General features: G+C 47.5%; 1 protein-coding gene across 2 annotated transcripts in view; it reads right to left on the bottom strand.

Moving 5' to 3' along the window:
- Positions 1–1,804: 1,804 nt before the first annotated feature.
- GOLPH3L (golgi phosphoprotein 3 like) overlaps positions 1,805–17,506 on the bottom strand; it is a 46,596-nt gene continuing 30,894 nt past the window's right edge. Inside the window, exon 7 of one of the 2 annotated variants that reach the window (XM_058160251.1) lies at positions 1,805–1,833. The gene's annotated coding sequence lies outside the window, so the exon portion shown is untranslated. Of the gene's footprint in view, positions 1,834–13,059; positions 13,132–17,506 lie in introns of those variants that run through there. The other variant, XM_058160250.1, reaches the window with a different exon arrangement.

Raw genomic sequence — 17,506 nt, 5'->3', positions numbered from 1 at the left:
GGGAGAGGTGGGGGGAGAGGAAAATCAATAGCCACGCGGCAATATGTTTCTCTGCTCCCTGGGATGCACTCGCTCGCGCCGCTGTGCCACGTTGTTGGAGCCGTTTTTTAATTTGCCAGGAGGACAAAGTGAGTGTGTAACGCACAAGAGCCTGTGCCACATGCGATTGTGGGTTTGAGGGGCTATTTTTATTTTATTTTTTTGAAACCAGTGGCATCCAAGGCACAGGCAGCTGGCCTTGCATCAGCGCCGAGGAAGACCACTCAGCCTGTCATGCTTTAGCTGTAGGTGCCCCCTCCAGGACTGGCATCGCAGAGGCTTCTTCAGAGGTGAGTCCAGGGACCCATGCTCCTTTCCCCTGGCAGTGGCTGGGCCATCATGCACAGGCCTGGTAGTCCAGGTTATCCTGGGCACGGCCAGGAGAGGGCGCCCTTCCTGGTGCAAGGCAGAAGCCTTCCTATGCTTTCTCCGGTCCAATCTGCAAGATTTTAAACAATTTAGCGCGACCGGTACAGGCAATCTGGAGGCGGTGTGTTTGTGGTTGCGAGTTATGGCCTCTTTGGACACCCCTCCCATTTCTGCGCGTTGCCCGGGGTGGGGCGATGGCCGCTGTCAGCATCCCAGGCCAGAAGCTGCCGGTTTTGCAAATGCAAATGAATAAGAAAAAAATATTAGTTGTGTTTAATTCATAGCCAAATAGAAAATTTTCGTGTTTTTGTATGGTGTAAGACAAGGGGTCTCCAACCTTGGCAACTTTAAGCCTGGTGGACTTCAACTCCCAGAATTCGCTGGCTGGGGAATTCTGGGAGTTGAAGTCCGCCAGGCTTAAAGTTGCCAAGGTTGGAGACCCCTGGTGTAAGAGATAGAAATCCTTCTTAGGCCCCCTTTGAGGATCTTAGGAGCAACATCTTTGTCAGAAGGGGCCACTCAGAGCCCCCACCAGGTTGCAGGAGAGGATGCTGGGAGTTGTAGTCACAAATATCTGGACCGGGCTCCCCGGCTCAACCCATCTCCCTTAAACTCTCCATAACCACCAACCGCCTGATTGCCATCTGCTCATCTTCTCCAATACTAAACGGCGGCGCCAGCCTTCCCGACTCACAGAACGCCGGTCGCAAAGCGTGCTGTGAAACCCGAAAACATGCGTCTTGGCGCCGCCGAAGCAAATCTCAATGCCTAAAAACTTGCTTGTTCTTGTCTTCTACTTGCAATTGAGGGGAGGGGGAGAAAGAGAGAAACGCCAGCATTTTATTTTATTTTATTTTATTTTTAAGCAGTGGGCAGAGGGGGTCTGCAACGCCCCTGCCCCAAAAGCACAAGCGGTGGGGGCTTCTCCACAGATCGGAGGCCTCTTCGTCTCCAAGTCCTTCGCCTTCTTCCTCACCCACCCACCCCCGCCCGGCACACACCTCCGCTGCCAACACCCCATCATCTGCAAGCCGAGGTTTCCATGGTTACGCCTGATGTATTGGGCTATTGATCAGCGCAGCCGAAGTCGGCTGTCCACGCAGCGCCCTGCTGCAATTCCTCCTCTCTAACCATAGGCCTAAATCAATAGCAGAGTCTGTTTATTCCGGATGAGTATTCTTTGGCCGCCTTCTTCTTCTTCTTCTTCTTCGTCTCTTTTAGTGCGGTTCTCTTCTCCACTCCCCCCCTCCGTCCGTCCCCCCAGTCCTCCTGGCAGGGCATCGGTTACGGAGGGGTTATCGCAGGAGGAACCCAAAGAGCAGGGAACCCAGGGTGCGTTTTTAAATTATCATTATTATTCTTATTAACTTGCTCCATTTTGCAGCCAAAGTCGGCAGCCGGGAGAGGTTTTCAAGTTCCTAGTCCCTAGAAAAGTAGATGTGTAAAAGAGGGCAGATGGACCTGCCCTGCAGAACCTTACCAGTCGTTACAGCAGCACTGAAAAACGGGATTTAGGTCTGTTTTTCACTCTTGCGACCCTTGTGGCACTCACGGGGTCAAAATTCAGGCACCCGGCATCTGGTTCATACTTACGACGGTCGCTGTGTCCTGCGTGATCCCCTTGGGCGACCTTCTGACGTGCAAAGTCAAGGGGAGTGGGGGGGAAACCCGGATTCACTCAACCACCTTGTGACTGAGTGATCCGCTGCAGCGATTCACTTAACGCCGGTGGCAAGGAAGGTCGTAAAACGGAGCAAAACCTGTTTAGCAAATGTCTCGCTTAACGACATAAATTTTGGGCTCGATTGTGGTCATTTAAGTCGAGGACTACCTGTCGTTGCCTTTGGCCCCTTGAGCAAAAAAATCTAACGGCAGAAGGGAGAATTCTGTATTTTTTGGTGGAGGGAAAGAGGGGCTCCCCCAGCGTCCCTGGGCACAGATGCGCTGCCATGCCTCTCTGACCCTCTTCTGGCCGGATTGTAATTAGCCCCTGGGCCAGTCCCTGAGGCCTGGAAGGGAACCGCTGATCTTTAACCCCTCGGACAGCCCTGGAGGTCACTCGATCAGGGCGCCTTAAAGGACTCCCTCCTTGCCTGCTGGGATGGGATTTTTTTTTTGGCAGAAACAAAATATCCCGAACAAGACGCAGATTTTTTTTGAAGGCCCAATTTCCTTATCGGGAAAAGAACTTTTTGCCCCCCCCCCCCCCCTGCAAATATTCAGCCCCTCTCGGTAAATCTTGGAATGACGGAAAAACCTGGAGGAAGTTAAGAATTAAAAACTGTGGAGTTTTCTTCTCCGTTTTCTCTTCGTTTTTCTCGCCCCCTCCCCCATCCCAAGAATCTTCTTCCAGATCTTGTTGTTCCCATCGCCCTGGAAGCTTTCAAGAAGAGACTGGACAGCCATCTCACAGAAATGGTATAGGGTCCCCTGCTTGAGCAGGGGGCTGGACTAGATGACCCACAGGGTCCCTTCCGACTCTTTGGTATTCTATTCTGTTCCTCCTGCCTTGCTTGCCATGCACCAATTCACTATCGGGTTTCCCCAAAGATCAGGAAACCCCAAACTGCCACTGGCCCTTCCCAGTCGCTTTGAGCCAGCCGGAGGAAACAGCTGTGCAACTATTTTAAAAAGCAAAAAAATCGGGGAGGGGGAGGGGGGAGAAAGAGAGGCAGCCGTGGGAAAACAACCCCAACCCACCCACCCCAGAAACCAGGAGGAGGAGGAGAAATGGCCAAGGAGACCCTCTTTGCAAAGCCAGCTTCTGGGATGAGGGCATGAGATCTGGCCCCTTGGAAAATGGAGGACGAAAGACAGTTGGTAGTGGTGGGGGGGTTGCAGAAAGGGCCTGACCTATGTGTGTGTCCCCCCCCTCCCCATCTTCCCGGCCGCCAGAGAAGAGGAAGATGGAGAGCTGACGGAGAGATTGCGAGGCGATCACTCGCAAAAGCATCGATCAGAGTTCAAGGTGCTGCATTTTTTAAAAGATACCCAAGAAATGCGCCATGGAAGACCAGCCCCGCAGCCCCTTCCTCTCTTCAAACTCCAAAGCAGACCCAGCCGTCCTGCACCCAGCCAGCCCACCCGAAAAGCAGGCTAAGCCACAGCCTCGAATAAACTACAATCGTTTGGATTATTAAACCCACACGTGGATTAAACCCACATACAAATCCCAGTGGTGGCAAAATCACATCTTACGCCAGGCCGCAGCTCAGCACATCCTCCATGCAGGGCTGCAATGCAGATTCTCTACGCGGCCAGCTGTTGCAACAAGGACTAGCTCCTTGAGTGTTTTGCTGGATGACAAAGATCTCAAGGCAGCTTTGAGAGCAGGGTGGGGGGGAAACCTCAACGAGGAGAAAATTTAGCGAAAGATACCGGAAAGGGTCTGCAGAGGTTCCAGGTTCGAATGCCGGACCCGTGGCCTTCTTTATGTGGCCCAAGAGAGGATTTTAAAGGAGGAGAAACTACATTTCACTCAAATCTCGGTCACCGCCTGGCCCACAAACCTGGAGTGAAATGCTCCCGGTTCGGACCGGATTGGCCGATCCAGTAGCAACGGCGGCAGGTGGTTTGGAGAACCAGTAGCAAAAATCCCTCCCCCGGCCCATGCCCAGCTGAGCCACGCGATCATCAGAGAGTTGTTGTTTTTTTTTTACTTTTAAAAGCATTTTTTAAAAGGTAGAAAAACTGAAGCCTGCTAGGTAAAAAATGGGGGGGCTTCGTTTTTGAGAGAGAGAGAGAAAGTAAAGAAAGAAAGAGAAGGAAGGAAAAAGGAGAAGAAGGAAGGACTACAAATCTGGCACTAGACGCAGCTTCAGAGGATAATCCAGGGCTGGAAGGGACCTGGAGGTCATCTAGTCCAACCTTGCTCCAGCAGGACATTGTTAGTGAGTTTCTGTCTTCTGATTCCCCCAGTCACATGGTTACATAGTCACGTCCACCCGGTCACATGACACCCCCCACACACACACCTACCCACGCCCAGAGAACTGGTAGGAAAGAAGTTTAGATTTCACCACTGCCAGAAACCCTCCGGTCAAAGGCAGCCATCTGCAACCACAGGCCCACTCCACAAGGCCCTTGTGGCCCAGACGAGACCCCAGCGACTGGCCCATCCGGATGCCCTCTGGTGCTCCTCTGCAGCAAAACCTCCCCACCCGCCCCTGCCTGCCTGGCTGGCTCCACGGGAGCCCAATCTTTCTCCCTCCCCTCCAAGAGGACCCGAAAGCCAGTTTCCCCCCCCTCCACACACACACACACACACCCAACTGATATGGAAATGGGCCCGTGGCTTCTGCTGTCCATTTATTATCTTTGCAATCGATAGGCCCGGTCCTCGGAGCCGGCCGGGGTCAGATGTGGTTGCCTTGGCTACCGCAGCATCGCAGGCCAGCTGGTTGGGCAGCAAGTGGGAGAAAAGAGAGGTCACTCCAATGGGGATTTTGGGGGAGAAGAGAGGGGACAGGGCAGGCGGCAGTGGGTGCGTGGAAAGTGGGTGGGGGTATGTCTGGGAAAAGCCTGGGAAAGTCCGCAGAACGACAAGGGTCAGAACTTGGAGGCAATATCGGGCTAACCTCTGGCTGAGGGATCCAGAAGTTGAGGAAAGGGAAAGGAGAGGCTGAGGATGCTTGGAAAACAAAGCCCAGCTGTTAGGACGTTGCATGCAGCTGGCACGGATGGAGCCGGGCACGGCTACCCCCGATTGCAAATGAATCCCCCTCCCACCTGCTTTCCTTTCCCATTTCCTTTGCCCTCTTCTGGGGTGGGAAATGAGAGCCCCCCACCCCACCCCACCCACCCACCCACGAGAGGCACGGGCAGCTTTGAAGGCCATTAAAAAGCAGAGGGTGAAATAGATGAGGAATAGATGGGGATAACCCAGGGATGAAAAGCTCCTGGTTCTGACTGGATCACCTGATCCGGTAGCAATGGTGGCAGGTGGTTCGGAAAACCGGTAGCAAAAATCCCTGCCCCCCCCCCCCCGCCATGCCCAGCTGAGTCACGCGATTATCAGTTTTGGTTTATTTTTTACTTTTAAAAGCATTTTTTCTTCTGGTGAAAAAATGCTTTTAAAAGTAAAAAGAAAAAGCCTCTGATGATCGCGCGGCTCAGCTGGGATTGTCAGAGCCTTTTAAAAGCATTTTTTACAACCTTTTTTACTACAAAAGAGAAGAATGGAATGGAATGGAATGGAATGGAATGGAATGGGAATACAAATACAAATACAAATAAAACAATAATAACAATAGAGTAGAATAGAAATAGGAATAGGAATAGGAATAGGAATGGAATAGAATAGAATAGAATAGAATAGAATAGAATAGAATAGAATAGAATAGAATAGAATAGAATAGAATAGAATAGAATAGAATACGAATATGAATACGAATAAAACAATAATAACAATAGAGTAAAATAGGAATGGAATGGAATGGAATGGAATAGAATGGGAATAGGAAAATAGGATTTGGGAGGGACCTTGGAGGTCTTCTAGTCTAACCCCCTGCTCAAGCAGGAAACCCTATATTATTCCAGGCAGGTGGTGGAGGCCAGCCGTTCCACTGATTGTCCTGGGTCAACCATAGGACAAGCAATATACGTCAGTGAAAAGCAAAATAAACGAAGAGGCCCGTTCTGATGCGTGTCAGCGTCAGGCGGGGCTTCTGGAGACCCCCCAGGCTAAACGGGACCACCACCCCTCCGGTGGGCTCTGCAAACGTGTCCCTCAAGGAGAAAGAAACTGAAGTTTAACTGTACTCTTGTTGGTTGAATTTCAGGAGAAGAAGAAAAAAAAGAGGGAGGGAGGGAGAGAAAGAGAAGCGCGATGAATCTAAGTTTCCACTCTGGAAATGCTCATATCTGGTTTAGGGAATAATTAAATTGCATTGTCAAATGAACTGATCATGGGGATTTGTTTTCATTAGCCGATCAACAGGCGAAGGGAGGGCAACGCAGCCAATTTCCCAGGGCCGGAGAGGAAGGGCCGGGGAGCCGAGACCCCGTCTCTCTTGACTGAATCTATTAATTAGGAAGCTTACATTAATAGGTCGGCTACGAGGCCCACACGGACTGGACCAAAGGGGGGCGGGGGCACCAGAGGACTGCATGGAGCAGTGGGGCAGCCCCCTCTGGGTCGTCCCCCTCTCAGCTAACTTGGGGAGAAAGTAGGAGGAATTAACCAGGTTATTTAAGTATCTGTGTGTGTGTGTCGCTTTAAACGTAACTCTAGGGATGTTCTGTACAGAAATGGTCCTGAAATTATAACTGTTCATTTAGCGGCCGTTCGAAGGCACTGGAAAACGTGACTGTGGGGTCCTCGCACTGATGACCGTCGCAGCCTCGTGATTAAAATTCAGGCGCTCGGCAACCGGCATCGGTTTCTGACAATTGCAGCTTCACCTTCCCAGCTGCGAGAAGCGAATTGAAAGAGGCGAGCCGTTTAAGGACCGCGCAGTTCGCTTAGCAGCTGCCTGGCTTAGCCACAGACATTGCGGTCGCTGAGTGGAGGACTACCTATGTAGGCAACGTCTAGCAAGAAAACGGCTGCAGGGTCAAAGTCTTCCATGCCCGTCTATGCCAGCTGGGGACGATGGGAAGAGGGTGGATGAAAGAGGCCACGGGGAAATTTCTTTCAAGAAGAGACTGGACTGCCATTTGTCAGACATGGTGTAGGGTCTCCTGTTTGGGTGAGGGGGGTTGGACTAGATGACCTACAAGGTCTCTTCCAACCCTGTGAATCTGAAAATGTGCAGCCAGGGAGAGCGAAGGTCTTTTGAAGTGAGCTTTTTCGTTCTCATTTCCAACTTTGCATCCCTGCCCCGAGTCCGCTTCCGTTCAACCCTCCGGAGTCTAGGATGGCTTTTTAGCCTGCAAAAGCCTTGTGTCGCCGGATTTCATTTCAACTGAACCAACTTTTTGCAAATGAGGTATCCTGCCTGCATAAGAGGAGATTCTCGGGCAGGGAATTGGCCTGGAAATTATCTCCATCCTTGACAAGGCTGGAATGTACGAACCCCAGAACCCCACAAAGTTTCCCATCCAGAGGCCAAGACTAGATCAGGAAAATCCAGCAGAAATGCCCATTTTCCCACCAGCCAGGGGGGCTGCAAGCCCTGAAAATGGATTTAGGTCTGTCCGCCTGGACTCAGAAATGCAGTTCCTAAGTCTTTTAAGGATACCTTTGGAAATTTTGAGCTGGGATTCAGGCCGGCTTAACTCAGCAGCTTTAACCTTTCTGGCTTTCCAGAGAGGCCTTCAGACAATGAAGTCTCCAAACCTCCATCCAGGGCTCATAAAATATGGGAAATGCATCTCATTGATTTCCTTTGATGTTTTATTTCGACAGCCATGCGGGCGTCTTGGGTAGTCTCTTCTCTAACCCAAGACAGGCGGACACAGAGGTATATTTTACACTCAATTTCCTTAATTTCCTGGCGGTTTCAATCCCTTCAGATTGAAGGTTAATTGGTGTGTGGGGTGGGGGAGAAACCCTGACTGATTTGAGAACCGATCTTGATTTGGTGAGATTTTCTTTCTGCCTCCTGCCTCTCAGGCAGCTCAAATCTAAAATTAGAGGATAATTGCTGCATTCTGCACATCCAGCCGTCGATATATATATATATATATATATATAGTGGGGGCCAACTTAAATCTGTTTCAAAAGGCAAGAAAGGCAGGCCTCCTTCTTCCTTGCAACTAATAATAAAACCTTTGCAGAAGCTTTTCCGTCAAGCGGACGTCCAAAACGAAGAGCCAGCTTCCTAACATTCAAAAGTATCGTTTAGTGACCAATCAGGATGTAAAATTACCGCTTTTGATTTTTTTTCAAAAGGCGGAGAAAACGTCACCTCCAAAGAGATTAAAATCCCCCTTTTTCCCAGGATTTTTTCTTAGGAACATGGAACCTTGGGCCTAGAACAAAACATGACCCCCACCCCCAAAATATTCATTTTAGTATCAGAATAAAGGTAATTTCTCTCTATGCACCCAATCTGTTTTAAACTTTCTTCTTCGTCCTCGATCTTTTTTCCTCAAAACGGGGATCAGGGTCATATTTTTAGTGTCTGTGACATTTGCTGTTTCTTAGCTCTGATATCCCCACATTTGAATTTGGGTTTTTTCAAGTGGGGAAAAACACAGTGTTGCACGGAGATAAGAGAATTCTGGGATCTTGTGTGATTTTATTAGCTTGCTTTGGAAGTGTGTTTCAATATTTGCAATATGTCAGATTTCTTTTGTGCTTTGTTCCTTGATAGAGATAACAGCCACCTTAGGAAGATTTTAACTCCTGGTCTAAGGAGAATTAAAATAACAGAATAATGCACCCAGAGAGATTTATGTTTTTTTAAAGCGCTCATATATTGCTTCTCGTAGGGTTTGTGAAATAAATAGAGAATAATATCCATGTTTCTGAGCCCAATCAAGGAGGGAAAATGCCGGGGTGTTTTCAGTGTGATGGTGAAAGAAAAGGGAAAAAGGCACCAGACATGTTTAGAAATCCCTCCAATATGGATTCTTGTGGACAAGGATGAGGGTTCTTTTTATATAGCGATCAATAAAGAGAAAGACGGATCAATAAAGGAAAACAGAAGCTATGGGGGTGGGGGGGGTTTGAGGGGTGGTGGAAAGGCTTGCTTGCCAGTTAATCAAACCATTTTTTAAAAAAAAAAATTAAAGCAAGTTGCATTAAAAAAGGCCCATCTGACTCCTCCTTTCCGCGCAACAATTAGAAAAACTATTCATAATAATACGCCGATGTTTTGATTGCTGCCTGTTCATGCATTATACATCCTTACTCTCTGAAGTAAATTTTATAAATTCAAGGAGCCTTCATTCTCCAGCTCTGGGTTTAAGATTATAATTTGGTTTCCCCGTCTGAGCCCTGATCTTTACAAATAAAATAAAAGAAATTGAGTGCATAGAGTCTGCCAGATATTTGTGTGCATGCGTGGTGTTGTTGCTGGGTTGTTTTTTTAAAAAAACCCCAAATGCAGTAGAATAAATTCAACCTTGCTTTGGGTTTTGATAAGGCCTGGTCTCACACGCAACGCACACAAACGCACACACATACATATATATACACAAACACACAAACACCCTTCTTGCTACCATAAATAATAAACCCGGCCACTTGCAATGTCAGCTGAGATAGAAAATAATAACAATAATAATAATAAAAAAGAATGGGATTTTTTTACAGGTCCAGAGTGACAAGTCCCACAAAATTTATGGCTTCGCTAAAAGGGCATCACAGAAATCTTGGGGTGTTTGAGGGAGGCTGGAAATAGGAAGGGAAAAAAAGAGAAGGAAAAAAATAATCCCTAATATTGAGTCTAAATATCTCAATTGCAGCCAAGCCGGAGAACAAAAAAAAGAACACATTTTTGGGGGATGCAGGCAGCAAAAAAGAAAAGACTAAAGATGCAGAGGTGCAAATTATCCATCCAGGTATATTTAAATGCAAAAGCATCCAAATAATCATCAGCGTTTCCCCTTTTCTCACTTATTTTCTTCCCAATCTCGCCACCCACTCAGCCGCCGCCGCCGCCCCCTTTCCGCCTGTCAAGCAGTGGCAAATACAGGAATTTAATTCAATTTCACCCGCTTCCGCTTCCCTTTATCTGTAAAGTAAACTTCATTGGGGGCAGCCTCCTGGGAATGCTTTAAATAACCTTAATCAAGTTTAAAAATTTCTCCCCTTCGCCCGCCCGGGTTGCGGCGGCTGCTGTGTGCGCGCGCGCGGGGGGGTGTGCTGCGCGTGTTTTACAGGCCCCCCCTTTAGAGCGGAGGGGGAGGCTCGTGAAAAAACCCCTCCTGCGCGTCCCCGCCCCCCTTTCATTGCTTTTCATTTTCCCAAGGCAGGGGGCGGGGGGGGGGATTCGGGAAATAGTAAAAGGAAGGGGCAACTTTGGAGAAGGCAGCATCGGGCCCCAAATCGGGGTTGCAATGAAGGCAGGGTGCCAGCAATGGAGAGAGAGAGAGAGGGAGGGAAGGAAGGAAGGAAGGAAGGAAGGAAAAGGAGGGAGGGAGGGAGGAAGAAAATGAAAGAGGAAGGGAGGGAAAGAAGGAAGGAAAAGGAGGGAAAGAAGAAAAAGAAGGGAATGAAGGAAAAGGAGGGAAGGAGGGAGGAAGAAAATGAAAGAGGAAGGGAGGGAAAGAAGGAAGGAAAAGGAGGGAAAGAAGAAAAAGAAGGGAATGAAGGAAAAGGAGGGAGGGAGGGAGGAAGAAAATGAAAGAGGAAGGGAGGGAAAGAAGGAAGGAAAAGGAGGGAAAGAAGAAAAAGAAGGGAATGAAGGAAAAGGAGGGAAGGAGGGAGGAAGAAAATGAAAGAGGAAGGGAGGGAAAGAAGGAAGGAAAAGGAGGGAAGGAAGGAAGGAAGGAAAAAAGCGAGGGAGAATGAAAAGGAGGGAGGGAAGGAAGGAAGGAAGGAAAAGGAGGGAAGGAAGGAGGAAAAGAAAGAAAGAAAGATCAGATTATTCTAATAAAAGGGGGAAAGGGAAAGACGGAGGGAGGGAGGGAGGGAGGGCCTTCGGCTTGCAACCTCTTTCCCAGCGAAATGCCGGGGGAGGGGGCGCGGGGGGGTTGCAAGGGCAGCCGAGCCATTGAAGGCTGAGTTTTCTTCTTCAAATAACGGCGGGGGTTCCGAGGAAGCGCCCGGGGGTTTCCTCTGCGGGAGAGACCCTCGTGGGGGCAGCCGGTGAGAGGAGGGGCGCTCGGGCGCTCGGCCCTGGGGGCAACTGGAGGGAAGGACGGAGCGTCCCAAAACGGGCTGGGATGGCGCGCCAATTTCCGCGCAAAACACTCGGGCCAGGGTGGCTCAGCCCGTTCCTCGCCGGCTCTCTTGCGCCTTTTTGCCCGTTTGCGCTCTCAGCGGGGCAGAGATATGTCCCGTTTCCCTCCTCTTCTTCTTCTTCCTCCTCCTCTTCCTCTTCTTCCTCCTCCTCTCCTCCTCCTCCTTCACTTCTTCTTCCTCCTCCTCCTCCTCCTCTTCTTCCTCCTCCTCTTCCTCCTCTTCTTCCTCCTCTTCCTCCTCTTCTTCCTTCTCCTCCTCCTCTTCCTCTTCCTCTTCTTCCTCCTCTTCTCCTCCTCCTCCTTCTCTTCTTCTTCCTCCTCCTGTTCTTCTTCCTCCTCCTCTTCTTCCTCCTCCTCTTCCTCCTCCTCTTCTTCCTCCTCCTCTTCTTCTTCCTCTTCCTCCTCTTCTTCCTTCTCCTCCTCCTCCTTTTCTTCTTCCTCCTCCTCCTCCTCCTCTTCCTCCTCCTCTTCTTCCTCTTCCTCCTCTTCTCCTCCTCCAAGCGGCGCTGCCCAAATCAATTCCAACGCTCCTCAACCCCCCCTACCGCGTCCTCTTCCTCCCCCTCCCGAGTCGCCTTCCCTTCCCCATCTCCTGCAAGGTGGGTGGCTTTTTCCAAAGCTCACGAACCGCTCCAGGGTTCAAGCCTCTTCCCCACTGCCGGGAGATAAACCTGGAGCCCACCCACCCACCTTTCCGGCAGGCATCCGTTCCTCGGGTCCCTTCTCCACCCTGGCAGCGAGGGGAAGCTGCCCACCTGTTGGTTTCCTCCTGCTTGCCAGGCGCAGGCAGAAGAGAGGCAACCGCTCCCGCCTTTCCCGCACGGGGAGGGGGGGGGGCAGAGAAAAGTTTGAAAAATAGGGTTTTTCCAAACAGATCCTGGCCGCTGCCCTCTCCCCACGTCCACTCCCTCCCCTCCCCCACCCGCATCCCGGGTGGCCAAATGTCAGCCTCTCCCGCACCGAGTTGTCCTTCTGCCCTCAAAGTCCCCTCGCTGGGCCTTGAGCCAGACGGGGGTCCCCGAATCCCGCCCTTCCCTCCGCCAACCTTCCCTCCCTCCCTCCCTCCGACCTCCCCTACAATCTAAACTAGGCCCAAGTCTTTCGACCCCGGGGTGGGGTGGGGTGGGTGGGAGAGGACAGAAAGCGATACGCCTCGCTTTGCCTGCCTGAGCTCAGCTCCATAAGGAAGGGGGGGCTCTTGCCTCCCCCTCCCAAATCGGAGGTCTCCCCCAGGCAGGACCCCCATCCGTCCGTCCGTCTCTCCTCCCACCCCCCGTCTCACCTGCTCTCCCCTGCAAGGCGCCTTTTCGCCTGCGGGACCCCTCGAGCCCCCCAACGGGAGACCTGATAGGAATGCTACCTCCCCCCAGGCACTCACCTTCAAAAACGCAAAATACATACATACATATATATATATAATTTATGGGGTATGGAAGGAGCCTTTGGGTGCCAGCAAGAGTCCGCTGCGTTTCCCCAGCCCAGAGAAAAATTCAGAATTTACACCCAGAGGCAAAATCTTTGTATGCCACTTAGGCTCCCCGCCGTAAGAGAGGCGGAGGGGAGCCTAAATAGAATAAAAGCAAGAGATTTAAGGAGGCAGATTCAAATGTTGCAAAACAAGCTCCGTGGAGTTACAACCAGGTGTTTTGGGGCGGGGGGGGGGAGGAGCCCTTAATTTTTAAAGCCTTTTCTTTGGATACTTTGGAAATGTTTGAGGTTGTCCTGAAAGGGCTTTTGTTGAGGGGGGGCAGCGAGTGAGGTGAGGCGTAGCAAGACTCCCAACCAGGAAAATAATATTAATAACCATAAAAAAATAATTTTGCCAGCTGTCACCTAACCTTAAGCTGAAGAAATCTTTGCAGAAATCGAGACGTTTAATCGCTTTTTCTTTACATGTTCGTTTTCATCTTGCTTAAAACTCTTCCGTCCCTGAGAAGGGGGGAAAAGAGAGAGATGACTACCTCATCTTAATAATTTTAATAAATCATAAATCATATTTCCACCCCCACACCCCCACCCTCAGTGGAACCGCAGAAATGAAATAAGGTAAGTTTGAAGGTTGCCTGGCTGGTGTTTCATTAGCGGGTCCCTTCACTTTTCTTCCCCTAAAGAGGAAAAAGATTAAATTTATATAATGTAATTTCCATGTTGTTAAAAAGAGCCCATCCTCCGGTATTGCATTAAAGGTGTCTTATTTCCTCACTATGAAAGATGGGCGTGGAGGGAAAAAATCCATATTTCTTAGCCCGCTTTCTAGAATAGAAACAAATCCAGTTCCTGTGTCTCTGTGTGTGTGTGTGTTTAAAAAATCAGGAGTATTTTTTTTTTTTTTTTTGCCTTTTAAGGTTAGGAAACATATTGAAATCTATGCAGCCAAAGGTCCACAGTTTCTGCCAAATAGAAAATTGATCAATAAAAGACAATTAATCAACCAAATGGTGTTTTAAACTCCTTCCAAAGGGGGGGGGAGAGTGTGTGTATGCAGATAAAATAGCTCGCTGGTGCGACAAGTGTATTGAGAGACTTATGGGGGAAAATTGAAGGCATTACACAGAGTTCCAAATCACAGTCTCTTCCATAATTGTTAAACCAGAATAAGGGAGTACAACAACATTATTCACAAGTTGTTTTAACAGCGTTGTGTATAAAGTTTGCAGCCACGAAAAAATAAACGAGGGGGAATCCTTAAGGGCTGCTAGTTAAAACGCACATAGATTTTCACAAAAGATTCTTGGCGTCCTTGGCCGAAAGCATTTTTTTAAAAAAAAGAAATATAGGTCTTTAAAAACTCCTGAATATTTTTAGATGGGAGGGGGTTTTTTTAAACCTTTTTTATAAAAATGTCTTCTCTCTTCGGAGACGCAGTTTACAAAGAGTGGGAATTAAAGGTGGGGTTTTGTGTGTGTTGTGGGTTTTTTTCTGCGTGAATTTCCTGCAAGTGATCGGCGATAGAAGAACCGAATCTTATTTGAGTCTGGAAGAATGCAGTATATTTAAGAAAAGCATACAGTCCCTACTTGGGTTGAAGATAACAAATGGAGAATATTTTAGGGAAAAAGCAAGGTTTGTCTGAATGAATTTTAACCCTGGAGAACTATGATATTTTCTTCCATTTCCAAGGAGGAAAGTCCGTCTGTTTGCCTAGGAGAAAAGTGCGAAAATATTCTCTAATATGTTGTTGTTTTAAATCTTCCACAACTGGCAGCATTTTATTTCAGGTTCTGACAATACGGATCCCAATCAGAGAAAAAGATGGTTTCTATTATTTCTTTTCTATTAAAAGTCTACATATTTTCAAGAGGGGGACCAAACGGAGCCATTTCAGCACCTAAACGCCCGGACAGCGCCTTCGGGAAAAGTGTGAGGGAAAACCCGATTTTTTTTTCACTGCACTTGAAAAGGATTTGAAGTCTCTCTCTTTTTCTCTTTTTTTTTTTGCCTCTCCCTCTTCTTGAATTTCCAGCAGATTTCTGCGAAATATTGATTAATTGGCACGGAGGAGGCTGTTGTGAGCCGTTCGTGGTCAAAAGATCTCCAAAAGAAAAGCCAACTTGTGTTTAATGATTGCTTGCCCCTGAACGTCCTTTCTAAATTCTCCGTTAATTTAGAATGGGAATGGACTTTCCATCTCCAACTTCCTTCCCATTTCAGATTGGTTCTCCATCTAATGATCATTATTATTATTTTTACAAAAGGAATCTCCACTTCTGGTCATTCAGACTGCTGTGAAAGTCTCAGCACGCAGAGGGTAGTAGATATTTAATGAATATTTCCAGAATCAGAACTAGATTTTGGTCCTCTCTTGCCAGAATTCTTCAGTTTCTACCATTCTTGTGCCAAGATGCTTATAAATTAATTAAAAGATGAAGAAGGAATGGGGGGACAAGAAGGGGATATCCCTTGTCTCTGAATCAGGCTCAAATATTTGGGTTACTGACGGTATATAAAATGCTTTTTCTTTTCTTTTTTAAAATGCCAGGCTATCCCCTATATGTACATGCACAGAAATACACCCTCTATGGAATCCTTACAAGGAAATAAATTCATTTTTTTAAAAATATGCAGAGTCTTTTGACACAACAAATAGCATCTTGGTAAGCTGACCTAACAGTAATTAAGTGGGCAGTGAAATGGTGGTACATTAATAATAATAATAAAAAAAACGTTGAACATCAAACTTTGAATGTTGGCCAATATTTTAATGTAGAGTTTACAGCGTCTTAGTGATTTGGGCCTAAACAAGTCTCAAAGCTGAGGACTCTTAACATTTAATATCTCTTTGTCACAAGCTTTTAGATAGATAGATAGATAGATAGATAGATAGATAGATAGATAGATAGATAGATAGATAATTGCAAAGAGGAAACTGGTTACAAAAATAGCCATGTTTAGGCCGAGCGTTGCTTTTCAAGCAGCTAGTCCTCAGTTTTAACCATCAAAAAATGCTGACGCTACCACATCCTGGAGTGACTCCAAATGCTCCCCGCCCCCTTCGAACCCTCATTTCTCTTTTGATAATGCATTTGAGTTTAATTGAGAAGGTATCTGTGGATTATGTTTATTTGGCCCACCTCGTCCAAAAGTGACGTCTGCTTTTAGGATTTAATGGCTCAGAAATTCACATGATGAATATTTAAAGAGTTTGTGCTTGTTTTTCCACTTTGATTTAGCTATTATGTTTCTGTGGTTTTCTGTATTTTTCTGCTTGCCATGAACTCACTCCGTTCCTGCGGCGGGAGCCACCTTAAGAGGGCAGTAGATAAATACTGAAAATACGTAAAATGAGCAGAATTTAACCAACCTTTTTCAAGCGTGTCTCGGAAGGTAGATGCTTGCCTCAACAGGCCACAAAAAAAGGACATTTTTTAGTCTAAGCCACCTCAAAATACATAAATACTGTGGAAAGCATTAACTTGGATCTTAACAAAACACCCTCATGAAATCACACAAGATATTGACTGCCCACCAACAACACTGCAACCATCTCCTCTTAAGACATGTTTATGCACAAACGTTTTTTGGGAGACCATCTTTGCTCAAAGCTGGAGCAGAGTATTTGTTTAACCAAGAGCTTTGTGTAACCAGAAAGTCGCCAGTTTCCCATTGTTTGGCTGGTGTACGTGCGTGTGTGTGTGTGTGTGTGTGTGTGTGTGTGTGTGTGTGTTCTTAAAGAGAGGGGTGTTAAAGAGGAAAGCTGACAAAAGCTGTGCTTGTTCATTGGCTCTCTTGATAAAAAGGTTTGGAATTCATGCAGACAGCTTTGCAAAAGAGGTGGGGAATTCGTTCTGACTGCGGCGTTTTGTGTAACCCCTGAAGACTGCAACCTGAAGTGGTTAGGATCTCCTGGTGGTTTTGCTTTCAACAACTGGGGTCCTCACCAACTTCTTGTTCCTTTCCTTGTTTCACAAAAACTGTCTAGCTGTCCTTTCCTCCATACTGGCACCCCATTTTCCAGTTTTGTGGGATTAACAAAGCAGAAAAAGACCTGTGGGGGGGGGGCTCACCTGTACTCACCTGTGTGAGCAGGGGCAGCTGCAGCCAGAAGGCCTTGTAGGGATGACACTTCAGAGGTTGCTCTTCTCTAATTGTGAATATCCAGGCCCTTCAACTGTGTCCAAAAACTAAGAGATATTAGAGGGAGTCTAAGAAGACCTGCCTTGGACATCTTGCAATGTCCATGGAGGCCCCAATCCTGCCAAAATCCTCCAACTATCGGAGAGAAGGATCTCTTTTGCAAAAATAATAATAATAATCCAGATTGGAAATCCCCTTCTTGCTGGATCTGTTGCTGGCCAAAATTGGAAGGAAGATCTGGACTTCTGCTCCTCAGGTCTTAAATTATCCATATGGGATTATCAACAGTGGAAAATGGGGGTCATTTGTCCATTTCTTACTCAACCCTTGAAGGTCTTTGAGGGGGGATCTAGAAATTTAGCAATTCACCAAGAAGGGAGTCCCCAAACAGCTTTGGTTGCCAAGATGCTTATTTGGACAGGAGAATTAATATCTGGGTTATGGGAAGGAAAGTAATTTCATCATGAAATTACTAAGTAGTGATTTTAAGTAGAAATTGAAGTAACAAGATGTCAGTTTCCCCCCCCCCCCCTTTTTTTTAATTTTTTTTTATTTCTCTCACTGGCCCTTGCTCTTTTCTATTTGGGAAAACTTGAATTCTCGAGGCCTCATTCCCACAGATCATCTTCTTCATCCAAACCAAGCAAGGCAAACTTTCCACACAGACAAAATTTAAATATATTTTTCACTCAAGCTCCCGTTTTTCGTGCAAACAAAACCCAGGCTGGGA

Source organism: Ahaetulla prasina, chromosome 17, assembly GCF_028640845.1.
Source record: "Ahaetulla prasina isolate Xishuangbanna chromosome 17, ASM2864084v1, whole genome shotgun sequence".
Classification (NCBI taxonomy): Eukaryota; Metazoa; Chordata; class Lepidosauria; order Squamata; family Colubridae; genus Ahaetulla; species Ahaetulla prasina.
The sequence above is the reverse complement of the archived record's forward strand: the minus strand, read 5'-3'. Positions and strand labels throughout refer to the sequence as shown.